The following is a 17,618-nucleotide window of genomic DNA, read 5'->3' as shown; positions in this document are numbered from 1 at the left end:
AAGGACAATGATCACCTAGGTTTACGACTCCTCCTCTGAACAGGATGTGAAATTTTGTATTCAGAGCATTCCTGTTGTTAGCACCTAATGTTACAGTTACCAGTAAAGTCATGTGGGAACTATTCAGTGGGACTACTGACGCATGTAAAGTTACTGGCATACAGAGCTGTTCGCTATGTGAGAGCAATGGAGACTGAAAGAAAAAGAAACCTACTTCAACCCAACAGTGATGTACAAGTTCTTTGTATTTTTTGGTCAATAATTTACTTTATACAAAAGGCATTTCAAAGAACGTGGAAATACAAGAAGTAGCTCAGAAAAAAATACCTTGATTGTAAGTAGTGAAATGAAGGGCTGTACGTGCTCAGTTTCAACTGACTGTGTCCAACAGGCAACTCAGCTATAAATTTAAACCATGTTGATAGGTGCTTAAATAGTGTCAAAAAGTCCAACAAAGCATGAACAAATGAAGCCTGGTGTTTGCATTAATCTAGTGACAGTAGTGGAAAGCCCACCTGCCTGCACCAGGACTTGCACTGGAAGAGCTTCTCTGATAACAACTCCATCAACATATCCACCTAGTGGAAACATTGAGCTGACTGACAGTTTGGGTTGGTTTCTTTTTTTTTTTTTTGCTAATTGAACTGCATTACTTCCTGGATGACATCAGCTAAAACGAGGAAAAAAACCAAGTCTTAGGGCAGTTGTTTTTCTGTGCTGGGTAAGGCTGGGTCTTATCCAGTCTGGTTACACCAACAAAACACTGAACTGTATCCCTCCATGGAGGGAAATACTGCTTCTGTGGGTTCAGCGGCAGGATCAGGAATAATTTTCCAGCAATCATGCACAGGTCAGGCATTTATAGAAAGGTAGAACCAATACATCAGAGGTGGTGAGAGGGAGATTTTCATAATAAGGAACAAGGCTCTTTTCTGTAATAAATGTTCTGAATGGGGAAATTTGTTGCCTAAAAAAAAACCCTCTTCTTACTATCTTTTTTTTTTTTTTTAACAGCTTACACCTAATTTGTCACAGTTCTAGCCTTAGATCTTTTCCAGTGATAAGGAATTAGCCCATATGGTCTAAAAGACACATGTAACAGATAAGGAGAGCATTTACAGTTGTCTCAGTTTTAGGCCCATTCAGCTGAAGCAGAGATACTGGCTGATACATCTTTTTGGAGAATGAATTTGTAACATTGCCACCGCCTTGCAAGGGGTTCCCAGTGTTACCTTCTGGTTAAGACTACTGTAAAAAATTACTTGACAGCTTCCTTTTAAAATGCAATACTTCTGCGCAGCTCTTCAGAGATACCTTTAACATGCTTGCCTTTGGGAATAGGATTCATAAACCCAAGTTAGATATCCAGCTCTTCATAGAATAAGTAACATGACATAGACTTGAGGTTCCCAGGGTTCACAAGCTGGATTCATAACACGTAACGTGCTGTTCGGAAGGAGGCTTCAACCACTTGAGGAGCAGATGTGTATGAAATGCCCTCTGTCTCTGATTTTGGTGGTCGGCTGTGGTTCTAAATTCAATATGTGAGGACAGTGTGATTCACAGCTACAAAAACTTTGCTTAATCTTCAGTGCTTTGAGAATACAGGGCTGCCTGATGCTTTTCTTTAAGAGCTCAGAAGAGATAAGTGTTGACCACTTATTTAGGAGTCCTGTGGTTAGAGCACTTGCTCAGGAAGTTGGAGATCTGTGTTTTACAAGATTTTTCAGTCTTGGAGGATTCAAATTATCCTCTTTTTTTCTTACAGTAATATCCAGGCAAACATGTACATTCCCCACCACCTTTCCTTTTGAAGTACTGCTATGACTCAGAGAGTAGTGCAGTACTCTGAAGGAAAAGAGGAGAAAAGTTTTCTGTTGAGTACTGCTTAACAACCCTGAAGTAGGAATGCTCCACTCCCAGAGAAGCCTACAGTCTAAGATCTAGGGCACTAATCTGAGAGGTGGAAGACACCAGTTTATCCCCTTTCCAATGAGATTGACATTGAAGATTGGTCTCCTATTTGAGGATGAAAAGCAGAAGAAAAAAAATTAAATTCTGTGACATCCTTTATCAAACACTTCTTCTAGCTCAACACATGAGATGAATGTGGCTAACATCCAAACTTTATAAATACTGTAGAAATAAATGTATGATGAATATGAAACTGTAGGCTCACAATCCTTCTTAACCACTTTTTCAACTCTTTTCTGGCATGGCTGTCAATGCTACGAAAGGTCTCTTTTCTACCAGTATCTTTGGAAATATCTTCCATAACTCCCTACATCCCCACCTGAGGGAGAGAATGATTCATCTCTCCAAATGAAATCTCTGTAGTGCATGCAGCTTTGAGTGTTTATTGGGAGGGTTCACCGGAAGTGCCCAAGCAAGCATCCAAGTAAGGGCAGAAAAGCTCTGACCTTTCTCTCCTCCCCAAGATTTCAGAAAGTGCAGAAAATGAACTGCAAGAAATGCTGTCTGAAGAAAATATTTGACTTGTTCTATAAAATCATGAAAGATTAAAAACATTTTCTTTAACATCACAAGAAACCTGAATCTAAATTTGAACTCTGACTGCTTGCAGTATTGTATTCGGTACTAGCATGAAGTTATCATACTCAGCACCAGATGGCTTCTTTGAAAGTATCTCGCTTAAGCCTAGTCCTTGCTTTTCATTGCTTTATAATTGTTTTACTTAGAGGCTTTTGCACTCCTTCAAAGCAAGTAAACAGAGCCATGGTTTTCAATGTGCAAGGGGAGAAGAATACATAGGTAAACAGAGAAATAAAGGCAAGAAGAAGTACAAACTTTGTTCCTCTTTCCAGAAGTTTATCAATGCTCACTTCCTTGAAGAGAATTTTAGTCATGGAGTTTAGAAATAGAAATTAGCCTTTTTTTTTTTTTTTTTTTACCATTTAAGACTCAGAATGACATATAATTATTCTCATAGCAATTAAGGATGAAGTTGTTTTGAGAGATCCCATGAAATTCCATCTGGACCTTAGATCTTTAAGAGACTATTAGAAGTCATGACAGGTCATGATCTACTCTCTTCCCTTGTCCTTCAGAAGTGAAGAGACTGCTGTTACATAGAGTAAGAATGTTCTTTTCCTTCCAGTCTCCCATTTAGTACCCACAGTCCCCAGGAAAGTTAGAAGGTCACCAAATAGGCCATATATTTAAGGGAAAAAGCTCAGTGGATTGTGAGTGACTGAAAGCAGTTTCCTTTGGACCTTATTATCTCCAACAGCACTAAAATATCTGGTGTCAGTGCTATGGTTGCATCAACTCTAGGAACTCCCAGCAGCGCTTTTATTGCTGTCATCAAGTTTGTATATTCTGTTTACATGTGTGAGTTTAGTTGATTCTGACAAGATTAAATCAAGACAAGAAGGCAAAATTTTGTAAGAAGGTCCTTGGAAAACAGACTTACTTATCCTTTCCAAGGTGGTATATCCTTTTCCTGAACCAGAGGGGGGATGTTTTCTGTTGGCAGAAAACAAGACACGGCCATTGGAGTTGGCATTTGCAGCCACTCAACAGCTGTTTAGCAGCCAGATGATTGGAATAACTGGATAGTCTGGTTGCAAAGCAGATCTGACTCTTTTAGTGCATATCCTCAAGGAAAAGTGGTTAGAGCAGATACTACTAACCTGATAAACCTACTAAGGAATAAAAAGTATGCTATAATATATGACTGAAAGTATCAACAAGCAATCTTAAAAGCAAAGGACACTGTGAATTACTCATCTATTTCTTTATACTAGTCATGTTTAGTTTGTACAAAATTTTAATTCCGTATTCAACGGCTCCTTGACTATTTAATAATAACGTTCCTGAGCTTTTATCACCTCAACATGTGATGCCACATGGATTATTTAAATTGCCCTCACATAATAGTTGGTGTCCTTGCACCCCTCTTTCCAATAGTTATTTCCCTAACTAGATGAGTTAATTCGGCTCAACACCACACTTTAATAGAACAAGTATAGACATGCTGACTCTGTCCTGATTGACCGAACCATTACTATGAATTTACTTAATTTGTGAATCTATTTTAAAGTTGCTTTCTCTTTCTGTAAATTTTATATGGCTTTGGGGTTATAAGCAGCAGAGTTCATGTACTAGTTATTTTTTTAGTTAAACTTTCCTATTGAAAATATTCCACTGCGTACTGGCTCCATCATCTGGTGCACATTTCCCAGTGGTTCTAATTAGGACCACTACACACGTCCTTTTCACAGGCCTTTGTTCAAAATTGTTGTGCTTGGTTCCAACAGTCCTTGACGAATTCTTTTGCTGCAGGCCACAGAAGCCTTTTGGTGATGGAGGGTTAACCTTTTTTTGTTTTTTCTGTCTGTACTGTGTTTTCTGACTCACCTTGACACATAATGATATTGCATCAGATGTGTCCCGCTACCACCTGATGGACGGCGTGAATTTTTTTTTTAAATCCCTCCTGGAGTAGTGGCTCTCAGCTGCATACTGGCAGATGGTGAATGTGCACACAACACACATGTGACTGCTCAAATATTACACAGTTGTGAATTATTTGTCTTCTCTAAATTAAATCCAGGAGTTTCAGCCTCAGTTGTGATCTTTTATCCTGTTTGATTTGCTACTTGGGCTAAATCATGCAGAAAAAAATTGGTGGTAATCTGACCTTTGCTCTTGCTGTTTGGCTAAACCAATATCTTATTGAAAATCTAGATAAGAAAAAATGGTTTTGCCTTTTTTTTCTCTGTGTGATGGTGAGTTTTAGTTTTCTCAACTTTAAAGTAAGAACTAACCTATTTTGCAGCAAGACCTAGTGTATGGAGTTTACTTCGATATCCTTAGATGAAATGTTGTTTTGGCGTGCAAAGTTTTGCTTTGTTCTCCTTACAAATTAAATTCTTCCTAGTATTCAGTGCTTAATTACTAATCCAAGGACTCGTAGTATACCATGGACAGTCTATCCTAGGCCACTTCTGGTTCATTTCACATTTTTGGCTGTCTTCCTGAAACACAGGTCTCCTTCCTCCCCCACATATATTCAATTGTCCTTCATATACAAAGCCTTCTGCTTTATTGACAGCTGTAGTGCTTCAATGTCATCTGATGCTCTGGTTCATTGCTGCAACCCTGAGCTTGCAGTGTATAATGCTTTCCTGAATACAAGGCATCTTTGAGTGCATTATGTCCCTCAAAAGCACCAGGCAGTATGGAACTCCAAACACAAGAATGACAAGAATGAATTAGCTTTTCAAAGGGCAGATTTCAATTTCAGATGAAACTCAGCAAAATATTCAAGGCTTAAAATGTAAGATAATTTTTGAGTCAGAAGCAAATGTTTCTTAGGGAAAACCTGCTCTCTCAAAGAAGATGCTAAAGACTGAAGAATGTATTTTTGGCTTTCAGAATGGTATCTGTGGCATGAAGGTCCCCATGCATGTCAAGTATTGTCTCGAGGAAAGGGTCGATGTTTATATGTGAATCAAATCTACAAAGTGGGAGTACAAGTGGGACAAGGTCCTCTAAGATTTTAGTAGTTTCATGCCTCTGCATGTTTCTCTAGTCCTCTTTTACATAGTCTGTTCCTTTAATATCCCCACTAGCAGGGTGGTAACCTGCCTTTGGCTTCAGTAAACCTACAGGATAGTTGCTAATATAGAAAGTAACAGTCTAACTGTGGGTGAACATCAATATGTTTAGATAATATATCTACTGTAAGAGTTAATATCTGCTATTTTCTCAAGTTAAGCAGTAATTGGCTACATTTGAAAAACATGCATGGTCTGTTCCTAATTTTTGACTCATCATTGGCATTAGCTATTTTTCACAAATGAAAACAATTCGGTGTTTCTTTCCCCTTAAATATTTGCATCAACAGATGAGAGACAGCAAAATAAGTTAATTGTTAATATATGTACGTGAGCACAGAGGACAAATTCCAAACAAAGCAGAATGAGGCATTTGGGTAAGGTTGTCATGCTCCTAGAATCACCCATTTAATATAGGTTTACTTTGTTCCACCTTTTTCCCCAGCATAGAGGAGATTTATTTTCATGGACATACATCTTGTTGTTGACCTATATTAGGAAGACATTGATTGGCAAACTGCTCTGAAAAACAAATCTTTGAAATTAGGATTTTTTTTTTCTTTTCTAGTGAGAAGTGTTTACTGATGGACATTAAAGTTTACTACATAGCATTTAAGCAGCTGCATGTAATTTACTCTTCTCTCTAGCTGCAGTGTAAGAAAGAATAAATCCATCCTACCTAGCAGGCAGGGTAAAGTCACATTTCTCTAGCAGTTTGGGCTGACATGACCTATCCAATGCCTCTGCGAGAGCTGAACAGACTGCTTTTGAAAAAACAGATGTAGTGGTCTTTAAGGATCTTTATCAGAAGTGATTTGGTGTCATGATGTCTTTTACTACAACCTCACCATCTCTCTTCAAAGAAAGATTCTCTGTCATGTGTTGCCTCACATTTACTCCTCTGTTTCAGCTCATGGTGCAGAACTGGGGTGGCCAGAAAAATTAATAGTTAAGTGTTTGCCTTGGAATGAGAGATTACTTTCCGGACAGTGCTGTGGTGTTTTGTTCTGTTTCTGAGAAGGGTTGCTGCAGTGGGGAATACTCATGCTGACTTGTCTTCTCACCAGTCCTGTCCTATTAACAATCCTACTGGGGCTGTAGAGAGGCTTCCACAAGGCATGTCAGGGACCACACCTTTACCATTAATGTCTTCTTGCACCTCTGGCTGTTCACTCCATCACTGACTCATGTGGTTGCGTCACATGTAGTTGTCCTGTGGTCTTGTAGACAGACAATAGCTTCATTTGGGTCACTGCCCATCAGCATCTCATCACAAAAGTGGGAGATTAAGAACATGTGCTGGTGCCAGATTCTCAGGCTACAGGCTTACCTACAGTGTGCCCCTATATTCAGTTGTCCTGAAGTACTAGCAAACTGGCACTCTCTCCTCCGTTTGTAACCTGCATGGAAGAAAACATCTCTCCCCAGACTGGAGCTACCCTATTGGTATATTCTACAAGGGTTATAGGTCCAGTGGTTTTCTTCCATGAGAGGAAACTAGAGGCCTGATTCAGCATAGTTCAAGACTGGCAACACAAATACAATGATTTGTTCATGGAACATGGACCTTATGGTACACAGGCTGCTGGAAGGATGATGGTAGAGAGTAGGTCTTAGGGATGTATTTGTATGGAAGGAAAAGAGGGAATAGAAAGCAGACTTCTGGGAACAAAAATCTATACCTGAGGTTCCATGTCAGGAAACCAGATGTTGTCACAAGACATATTTATTTTTATCTAGAGTCATAAGCCACAGTTGGACAGGATGTCTTTATAGTTGTCTCTTGCATTAGCCAGAGGCAAGAAGACCTTAAACCAACAATTCTTCATGTCCTCTACGCACCAGTATTTCTTAGCCTTACTGACCAGTGATCATCCAGGATAGTGCACAGTAACCAGGAAAAATGCTGACATGGTGTAAGTCTTTCAAAATTATGAGTTTGGTCTTTCTTAGAGCCAGTTTTGTTACTGTTACTGCTGCTAGACACTGCCTAATTCCATCCTATTTTAGTCAATTGGATTTCTTACTACAATGTAGAAATAATCTGTGTGGTGTCAGTTACGTGCTCTGAAGCCTTGACCAACAAATTCTGCACAGGAACAGAGCAGTTCCCTGCAGCTGAATCTGTTTACAAGCATGGCTCGGAGGTTAGGCCACCAGGGCAGCAGTGTTGCTACCATGCTTGTCTGTGAAATGGCTTGTGAATGGTTAATGCAGGGAACTAAATGCTAAGATGAATGCCTAGACACATAAGTAAATAACACTAAGAACAAGAAATGTGAATGAGTTGCTTTAGATTAATGCATTAACATAAAATGAGTTACTCTACTGTCCTTCCCAAAACAGGATGGGTGGATATGGAAGTGGATCCATAAATAGAAGTTGCTGAGTTGTGTCCTATGTCAGGCCTGTCTAGTGCTCCTCATCCTTTGCTCCTTCAATTTTTAGCTGTGGAGATTTAATCTGAGCTGCTTGCCATTGAGATGGAGAAGTAGATGGCATACCAAATAGAGTCAAAGCAACTGGGAGGTAATCAGCTTTAAAATTAAAAAATACCAGCCAGATATTTTTACAATAGTAATAAAATAATATAATGTGTTGGGGTGACCCTGTCTGGATGCCAGGTACCCACAAAAGCCTCTCTATCACTGCTGTCCTCAGCTGGACAGGGGAGAGAAAATATAATGAAAGGCTGCTGAATTGAGAAAAGAACAGGGAGAGATCACTCACCAGTTACCATCACAAGCAGAACAAACTCAGCTTTAGGGAAATTTATTGAAATTACTACCAATCAGATCAGAGTAGCATAACGAGAAATAAAACCAAATCTTAAAAACACCTTCCACCCACTCCTCCCTTCTTCTCAGGCTCAACTTTTCTCCTAAATTCTCTCCATCTCCCCTACAGCAGCACAGGGGAATAGAGAAGAAGGGTTACAGAGAGTTCATCACACCTTGTTCCTCATACTCCTTCCTCGTCAGGGGAAGGACTTCTCACATGCTTCCCCTGGTCCAGTGTGGTGTCCCTTCTGTGGGAGACAGTGCTCCACGAACTTCTCCAATGTGAGTCCTTCCCACAGGCTGCAGCTCCTCACAAACTGCTCCAATGTTGGTCCCTCCCATGGTTGCAGCCCTTCAGGAACAGACTGCTCCAGTGTGGGTCACCTGCAGGGTGACAGGTCCTGCCAGCAAACCTGCTCCAGTGTGGACTTACCACAGGGTCACAGCCTCCTTTGAGCATTTACCTGTTCCAACATGGAGACCCCCAGGAGCTGCAGGTGGATCTCTGCTCCACCATGAACCTCTATGGGCTGCGGAGGCATAACCTGGCTCACCATGTTTTTCCTCATGGGCTGCAGATGAGTCTGAGCTCCAGAGCCTGTAGCAACTCCTTCCTCCCCAAGCCTGATGTCTGCAGGGCTCTTCTCCCAGTCTTGCACCTCTCTCCAGCTGCAGTTGCGCCAGGTGGATGGGCTTTGAGCATCCTGGTCTAGTGGAAGGTATCACTGCCCATGGGTGAGGGTAAAAACTAAGTGATCTTTAGGGTCTCTTTCAACCCATACTATTCTATGATTCTATGATACTTTCACTGAAAACTCCACTGTGAGCATTTGAGGGCATAAAACTTCAATGAACCGATGAACAGACAAGCAAACATAAGTGCAAAACTCAAGTGTTTGCAAACATGAATATAATCCTGCAATCAGTTATACTCATGTTGATTATGGTTATCAAAAGGGACCTTGAGGTCAAGCTGTAGGGCTCTGTAGACAAAATATGTTTCAGTTTCACTTAGACTTGAGTACTGAGTCAGAGGGGTCTAGCTCTGCTTGGGCACCGATGAAGATGATTTTTCAGAATGTAGGACTGACATAATTTTGATAAGTGAAGCAATATATCAAGAAGAGGAAAGTTTATGCTTGACCCTTTTCTGAGCGTTCCTTAGCTGAGTCCTGATCTGTGATCCCACTAAACCTCCAGCTTCTTCCTCGCACTCAGGTATGAGTAGACAAGAATACTGTTCCCCTCTTTCTTTTACCTCACCCTAACTGTTTTCCTTGTTAGACTAATACACACTAAAAAATTACTGAGAAACTTCAGTCACTGTGGGATGCAGTCAGGTATCAGAATGCATTCTGCAGTATTCCAGAATCTAAAATAACTTCTAGCTATTTTTATACTAAATATAAACTATTGGTGTAGAACCCTTGATTCCATAATTGGTCTTGGTGTCGTAGAAAAATCTGTCTCCTAAGGTAATATTACTATGTTTAAATATGGCCTTTAGAATCAGTTGATACTTCTTTTCTTCTGTTGTCATTTGTTGTTCATCTTGCTGTCATTTGTTGTTCTTTGTGCCCATAAATTAGGATGTCAAGGCACTAAATAGTTCAGTAAATATATGTAAAAAAATACGTCAGCATATTTTGTTACTAACAAACATTGCAGAAGAAGCCTACAAAGTAAGATAAATTGAAGTCAAGTTTTCTCTTTCCAATTCTGGCTGCTTGTAAAGATAGACAAAGTCATGGGAAAGGATGCACTCTGGAGGAAGACTACCCTTAGTCTAGTAAGGGTCGTTTCCATGGACTCCTGTATAGTCCGTGAAAAAAAGATAAGCCCTTTCAGATGTAATAAAGTATAACCGCTTTGAGCTTTTGTTCTGAACCTTTTCTGGAAGAGATGATCATCAGCAAAAGAGAAAACTCCTGAAGCTTATAAAGTAATCACAGAATCCTCACCTGGGAGCAGCAGATAAGCACCAGTAGTTTCTTCCAGAGACATAGGAAAACCCTGGAGATTTTGCTTTTTTAATCAGATGGGGAAGCAGACAAGTGAATGAACTGTTATATAATATCAAGAGAAAGGCCACTCTTGCCTGGCAGTAGTATGTGGTACAAGCTCTGTGTACTTGCTCATAAAGCATGAACTATTAGCAAAAACAGGCTTTCCTCTCTTACAGTCCTCTCACAAACACTGAGTAAAACATTAGGACATGCATGTAGTTTCCAGTCACTGAGTTAATGAAAAGTAACTGGATTGCACTCTGACAGGTTCCTGTCACACAGTTGGTTTAAAAAACTGAGCTGCAGTTCATTATCAGTTTTCTTGACTGTAATGCTGATAAGTGATGTTTTTTGCCCCAAGGATTTATATCTATCCCTTTTGGGGGATGAATCCTATAGTCCTGACCATCCTTTGCCTTTCACGTTTGCAAGGATTTTTTTTACACAGGTAATGGAGTATCCATGGCCTGGTCTGGTCTACCCAAGCACTCTGAAGTGTTCATGCTAGGTTCTGACAGCCTGTATTGTTCAGCTTTTTTTGAACTGATGTAAACAAGAATAGAGTCAGCCTCCAACCTTGGAGTTTTTGCTTTTCCCTCAAGCTTTTGCTTTTTTGCTTTTCCCTCCCTGCTTCTTATATTACCCTAACAAAATTATTTCTCTCTCATAAAAGTCATCTCCATGTAAAGCCCCTCCTGAGCAGTGGCTCAGGCAGACAGAAGCATTGTACATGAGAAAACTCCTTCCTTGTGGATATAGCATTGTGAAGAACAGATATAATTTAACACGCTCTAAAAGAAAAACTTCCCAGCTTACTCAAATATCATATGGTAGTAGTTTTTTCCATTAGTATGGGGAAAAATAATGATCTGTTGTGGCCAGCATTAATGATGGTGTCTTTTCTTTCAAAGTAGTGGATTTGAATGGAAGGACTCCCTCTGTCCTTGGACTTCCTTTAAGGCTAACTTTAAATACGCTCTTTTTGCTTGTTCAGGAAGCTGTCATTAAACAGCAATAACCTTTTATTACTGAATTTAGCTGGATTTGAATAGGTGACCTAGAGATTAAAATTTCAGACTCTGTTACTTACTAAGAAAGTAATTTGAATCCCTGATGGATTTATTATCTAGTACCTCAACTTAGATATTTTGTTCTTTCATATCACAAAGGTGATTTTCACATCTTGGAAGCTACCTTTTATTCAAGAGCAAATTTAGTATGCTTATTCATCACTTTGCCATGATAAGCATTAGTCTTCTCAGCCCTGATTCCTGCAAATGTTCAGTCAAAATCTTTTTTTTTTAAACACAGAGTTAAGTATGTTCCTAAAGGCTGCACTGAGGCAGAAATTTATCAGGATAAGCTTTGTTTTCCAAGATTTCCCTCAGTCAAGTGCTATATGCTAGTTTTGCACAGGGTGTGAAAAGGTAGAATAGATATTAGTAAAATATGTCTTTGCTTATGTGCAATTATAACAGCTTTATATTGTTACCGTGGGAGTTAGGTGCTGAAAAAATCTCCCGGAGCAGTTAATTAGGGGTGAGATAAGAAAGGGTTTATTATGCCAAGGCAAAGATGTTACAAGACCAGCGCCCAGGCTGTGCCTGAGATGTTACATTTTATAATACCATCCATCCAATCCCAGATGTGTCCACCCTGTGGCCTTTACTCTGGACCACCCCGGGTCCACCCCCTGAAAATGGGTCTGGGGTGCATTTCGGGACCCCCTGTTCATCCCATCTTCATCTTCATCAGAGCACAAAGGGTACATACATAGTCACCCAATTCTTGACCATATTCTGTGGTTTAGGCCCTGATATGCTGTTCTGCCAACAATCTAGGCCTTGCCTTGACAAAAGACTAAACATTTCTACTGGATTTGGGGGTAGGAGTGATATAGGGAGCATAGAATGGGATAAGAGGGTTAAGGAATGTGTAAACAAGGGTGCTACAGGGAAAGGGATGCTGCTTTTAGAGTCTACTTCCATTACTTGTAAAACTTACAAGTATTAGAAAAATAAAAACCCTTAGGGGCTTAAGGCATCAATATGAAACACAAAGCATAATTTTCAGTTGGGCAAATTCTTTTTCTAGCACATGAGATACTCAAACTGCAGGAAACTGCCGGTTGTGAGAATGTCTGGCACTGTTTCATTGGAAACTGGTGAACAAGTGAAGAGGTATGGGCTGAAAATTGGATTTAAAAGGAAATAACCCCATCTATACCATAATAAGTAAGCTCTGGAATCTGAGTGTCAGTGGCCTAAGTAATTAGAAAATACTATTTGGAGATTAAAAATAGATTTATAGAACTATTTGATTTCTTTTATATATCAACAGTGACTGGAAGAACCAGACAGCTAAAACCTCTGACGACTGAATTGTAATCCCATGTAAACATTTCATTTGCAATATTTAGCACAATTTTACTCTTTACAAAAATCTTTATTTTATAGTCTAATATTTATTCTTTTATATTATAATGGATGTTTGTGATGCAGTGTATGTAAAAACATGATTCAAAAATAAGACTTTTAAAACTCAGAAATTTTTAGGAATGAAAGTTGGGCCTTGTGTGAAGTTTCTAGGCACCATATTAATGAAAAGTAACTTAATTTCATACTGGCAAGTTCTAAACAGAAGACATCTTTGAAGAGTTATTCTGCTGAGGTGATGCACCAGGAAAAAAACCTAAAGGCAATTTCAATGTCAATTTTTAAACTTGTAACTAAGTGGTAAGTCTGCTTTTCTCTTGCATTTTAAGTTTGTGGAAAGAAAATGGACTTTTTTAGAAAAGCTTTTGATGTCTGTTTAAGATTCCAACAGCTTGGTCTTGCATTTTTTTAAATTTACCATGCATTACACTACCATTCTGAATGAACAAGAAGATTCTTGTTATTAAAGTAGTCTAGTAAGACTTAGGTCACAGCTTTCAACTAAGGAAAAACATTTAAGTTAGATATTTTACAGTTTACATATCTGGAATTACAGAGACCAGATTTTTTACTGTCAGGTCTAATGTAGCCTGAGCAATATCACAGTCTCACAGAGGTTAAAAAAGCTTTACCTAATAAATTGTTGTTTGCTTTTTCTTACTCTCCTAAATATCTGTGAAACCTATGGAAAGAGCAAGCCCATGTACCACCCAGGAGCTCTTTCCAGCTCACTGATTCAGGTGTGAACTGCGGGGACATGATACTCGTGCACACACTGCACTCTTTTCTGTGTTTTTTGTTTCCCAGGAAATCACAGCTCTTAACATTATCTACATTATTAGGTAAACAGGACAACGAAGCACAGGGCAAAGACCTATGCTATGCTATACAGGTAGATCCAGAGCAGATCATTAAGGTACATAATTTATATATCCAAATAGAGATCTGGGAGAAAATAAACTGATACAAAGAGAAACAAAAGGTTTGAGCACCTTTTGTAGCAGTGGGGCTTATATGACCCAAGTGAATAGGATCTGGGATTGAAATTCATGGGAAGGAGCAAGGGGAATTTTTGAGGGGGATTTTCTGTTCAACTGTATTGTGTTCCTGTATTTCTGCTTTCCAGGAAGGAGACACAGAGGCAACTGCATAGCCGGCCAAAAAGCTGCACCACTATTAGATGTATTATCTGTATCTTTATCTACATATATATCTCTATATAGAGATATATAGTTTAAAAACAACTTTCCAATAAACAGAAGTCCTGTCTAAGTAATTTTTTTTTTTAGAATTTCAGAGCAGACTCCTGAGAGTTGTTCAACTGTTCTGTGGCAATGTAATTAAAAGCAGAGCATTGTTTAGGGCAAATGAGACTGTCTTCATGAATAACTTATATTCTACAAGAGCTGACTTTGTGTCAGCATATATAGAATAGCCAGAAAATAAAGCGATGGATGCCTCATTTGCACAGTTTAAATTCAGTGGGTGTTCTTTTTTTTTTCCCACTTGAGTTCCTTAACAAGGAAGGAGATTTTTGGCCAGGTGGTTAAAAATGAGACACTTCAAGGAAGCAAAACACAAGGGAAAGAAGATGGCACCAAAAGTGAAAGGACATTGCACTTGCTGGTCTAGAAATGAGTGGAATTGTTTTCTGCCTTTCACACAGGTAAAATAGATGTCTGCATTGATATGTTTCCAGAAAAGGAATATGCAAAAGTGTATCTCTGAGTGTCATAATGTGGGAGACTAGGAGAGGTTTGATTATGAGCAGTGGAAAAAAGAAATAGATATATGTGAAGAGATCTGCAGGATCCCTGATGAAAACACCTTCTCTACATTTAAATGATGAATGGGACTGTTGAGACCCTGCGTCTGTGTTCATGTTCAGTGTCCATTGTATTTTTACCATTTATTGTACTCTATTCCCTAGTTTTTATAAAAATCCTCAGTGTTCTGTACCCCTGTTTATGCCTTCTCCCTGATTGACTCATAAGTGTCGCATTGCAGTAATCATTATTTAGTAATGATTTGGTTAGTACCTCCCCTTTTTTCTTCTTATATGGTCTGCATTAGCATTCTCCTCCCTAAGTCCTCCCTAACTCCTCCTACTTTTCCAGCACCTTCCATACCTACCCCTTCAATAAAGGTCCATTTCACCCTCTGTCTCTGAAGTGGAAGAACCCTTATTCCCCCGGGCTGCGTCATCATACTACAGTTCATCTTTTTATTAGTTAATGCCTTCTATATGACACCACAACTCTAGTCCCAACTACAGGTTTTTTCACCTGTACTTCATGGATTTTGTTTACTGTGTTGCCACAAACACCCCAGTAGTAACACAACACCTCTCAAGTCAGAAAATACTGATGCATGAACAACTGATCACCCCCCACTCTCTCCCTTTCCTGTTTTCTTAACTTTTTTGGAATACAATTTTATTATTATGAAAGTGAAATCTGTTGCCAGATTAATTTTTCAACCATGTCAATCTGCCATAAAGTCCTAGCGAATGATAGGAGAAGGCAGAATGACTTTATATCTTTCTTAGAAGGAGATGGAAATTGGAATATATAGCATTTATTAAGAAATTTGAGTGAGATTATATAATGTCCTCTGGATTTTTTGATCTACATTTTAACAAAAGCTTTGGAGCAACTTAAGAGAGATTTTCATTGAGATCTGCTTCCCATCATATTATGTTGACTCCAGTGCATGAAGGGACATGATCTGGAGGGTCTTGCAGGTCCTGTGCTGGTCTACAGGATGGGCATGTTCCATATAGCGCACAGTCATGTTCCTTACTCCTGAGTCTCAAGATTTTGTTATAATAAAGTCTTAGTAGTTAAGACTACAAAGCAATTATGTTTTATTTTTCCAGGCTGAAGAGCCACTGTGCCTTTTTGTTGTAAAAAAAACCCCAAAACCCTGTACTTTTAATTATGTGACATAACTCTACTTTCCAATAAATACTTTGTTTCCAGCAGCACCAGCAGGGAGAACAAGATCTCCTTTACTGAACTGTTAGCTACAAATCAGAAAATAAGGCAGAAGGCCATGTCTTAATTCCTGTCTGTCCATAGGTCAGCAACGGTGACCACATTTATCAGTGCACTATGCCGTAGCTGCACCGTAGCTGTCAGTAGGCTCCTTCCTCTCTCCAGTCCCAACTTATTACATGCCTGCTGCAAGATAGACAGTATAAAGTATCCCATGATTTGCCCTATGGCTTTCAGGCAGTGCTGTGAATTAGTCCATGTGCTTGCAAGTCACAGGAGGAAATGGGAAGATAAAACAGGAGCAGGTCCCCTTCATCCAAATGACAAGAGGAAGGCAATGCTTTATGTCATTTTGTCCTGCAGCCTCCTCCTCATTGACAGGCTGATGCAGAAGTTGGCTACAGGCTACCTGATTTCCATCACCAGGATGGCATTTCCCTTCTTTTCTCACCCTGAGAATGAAGCGGGACCAGGACTGTGAAGAGTAGGTCTTTTCTGTCTTTGTAAAGTGAATTTTTCTGCATCTTTAGCAGATAGCTGAGATAGTGACAGGGTAAAAGTGACAAATTACAAGGATAGTACAGGGAGACTAGTCTTAACAAGAAATTGCAGAGATTACCTGTAATTTTTCCTGAGCAAAAAACATGTTATTTTAACACTTTCCAGTAAACTAGCTCACAGTTTCTTTTGAGGAGAGGGAGATTTAGATGAAATGGTATTTAGGTGGAGGTGCAGTTAATATCATTTTATGGCATATAATTTTTTACAACAAGCATAACTCTTGTTATTTTTACTTGTCTGCCATAAGAAAAATGACAGCCTGTTTGAACACTGTAAGACTACAGTTAAGGCAAGGTATTTTACCTCTGTATTTTCAAAGCAGGGGTGAGGGGAGGGAAGCAGACAACTAGAGGTGAGCTGACAATGTACCATCTGAGGGCCTGAGAAGTCGTGGTTGAAATTAGAGTGTAAAATCTCACCCAAATCTTACATCTACTCCACTCTCGTGAGACCTCACCTGGAGTACTGTGTCCAGCTCTGTGGTTCCTAACATAAGAAGGAATGGACCTGCTGGAGTGAGTCCAGAGGAAGACCACGAAAATAATCAGAGGGCTGGAGCATCTCTCCTGTGAAGACAGGCTAAGAGTATTGGGGCTGTTCAGTCTGGATAAGAAAAGGCTCTGGGGATAGAGTAGCCTTCCAGTACCTAAGGGGGACCTGCAAGAGAGCTGAGAGGGACTTCTCACGAGTGAAAAGTAGTGATAGGACAAGGGGCAATGGCTTTAAGCTGAAAGAGGGTACATTTAGATTAGATAATAGGAAGAAATATGAGGGTGGTGAGACACTGGAACAGGTTATCCAGGGAAACTGTGCATGTCCCCTCCCTGAAAGTGTTCAAGTCCAGGTTGGAAGGGGCTTTGAGCAACCTGGTGTTGTGAAAGGTATTCCCAGCCTATGGCAAGAGGGCTGGAACTAGGTGATCTTTGAGGTCTCTTCCAACCCAAACCATTTTTTCCTTTGACCTGCTGAAAGGCTTAGCTTCCTCTTCCTCCATGCAGATCACCCTACTGTGCTCTTAGTCAGTCAGCCCAAGGAGAAGTAGTGATTCAGGTCTATGGATCCCTCTGAGATGAGAGTCAACCCTTTCTGGACTGAAAAGTGGATGGAGCACATCTGCTCACCCCTGGGGTCTCCAGTGCACTCATGACCCTGCTGATGAATTTATGTACATACGTCAGGTTATGGATGTCAGGAAACTTTTGGGTCCCCATTTTTTGCCATTTTCCTCCCCTGCACTGAGCACAACAATAGGTGAAGC

The sequence above is a fragment of the Manacus candei genome, unplaced genomic scaffold (assembly GCF_025592945.1).
Source record: "Manacus candei isolate 608988 ecotype Guabito, Panama unplaced genomic scaffold, ASM2559294v1 h1tg000034l, whole genome shotgun sequence".
Taxonomy (NCBI): Eukaryota; Metazoa; Chordata; class Aves; order Passeriformes; family Pipridae; genus Manacus; species Manacus candei.
This window is presented reverse-complemented; position numbering follows the sequence as displayed.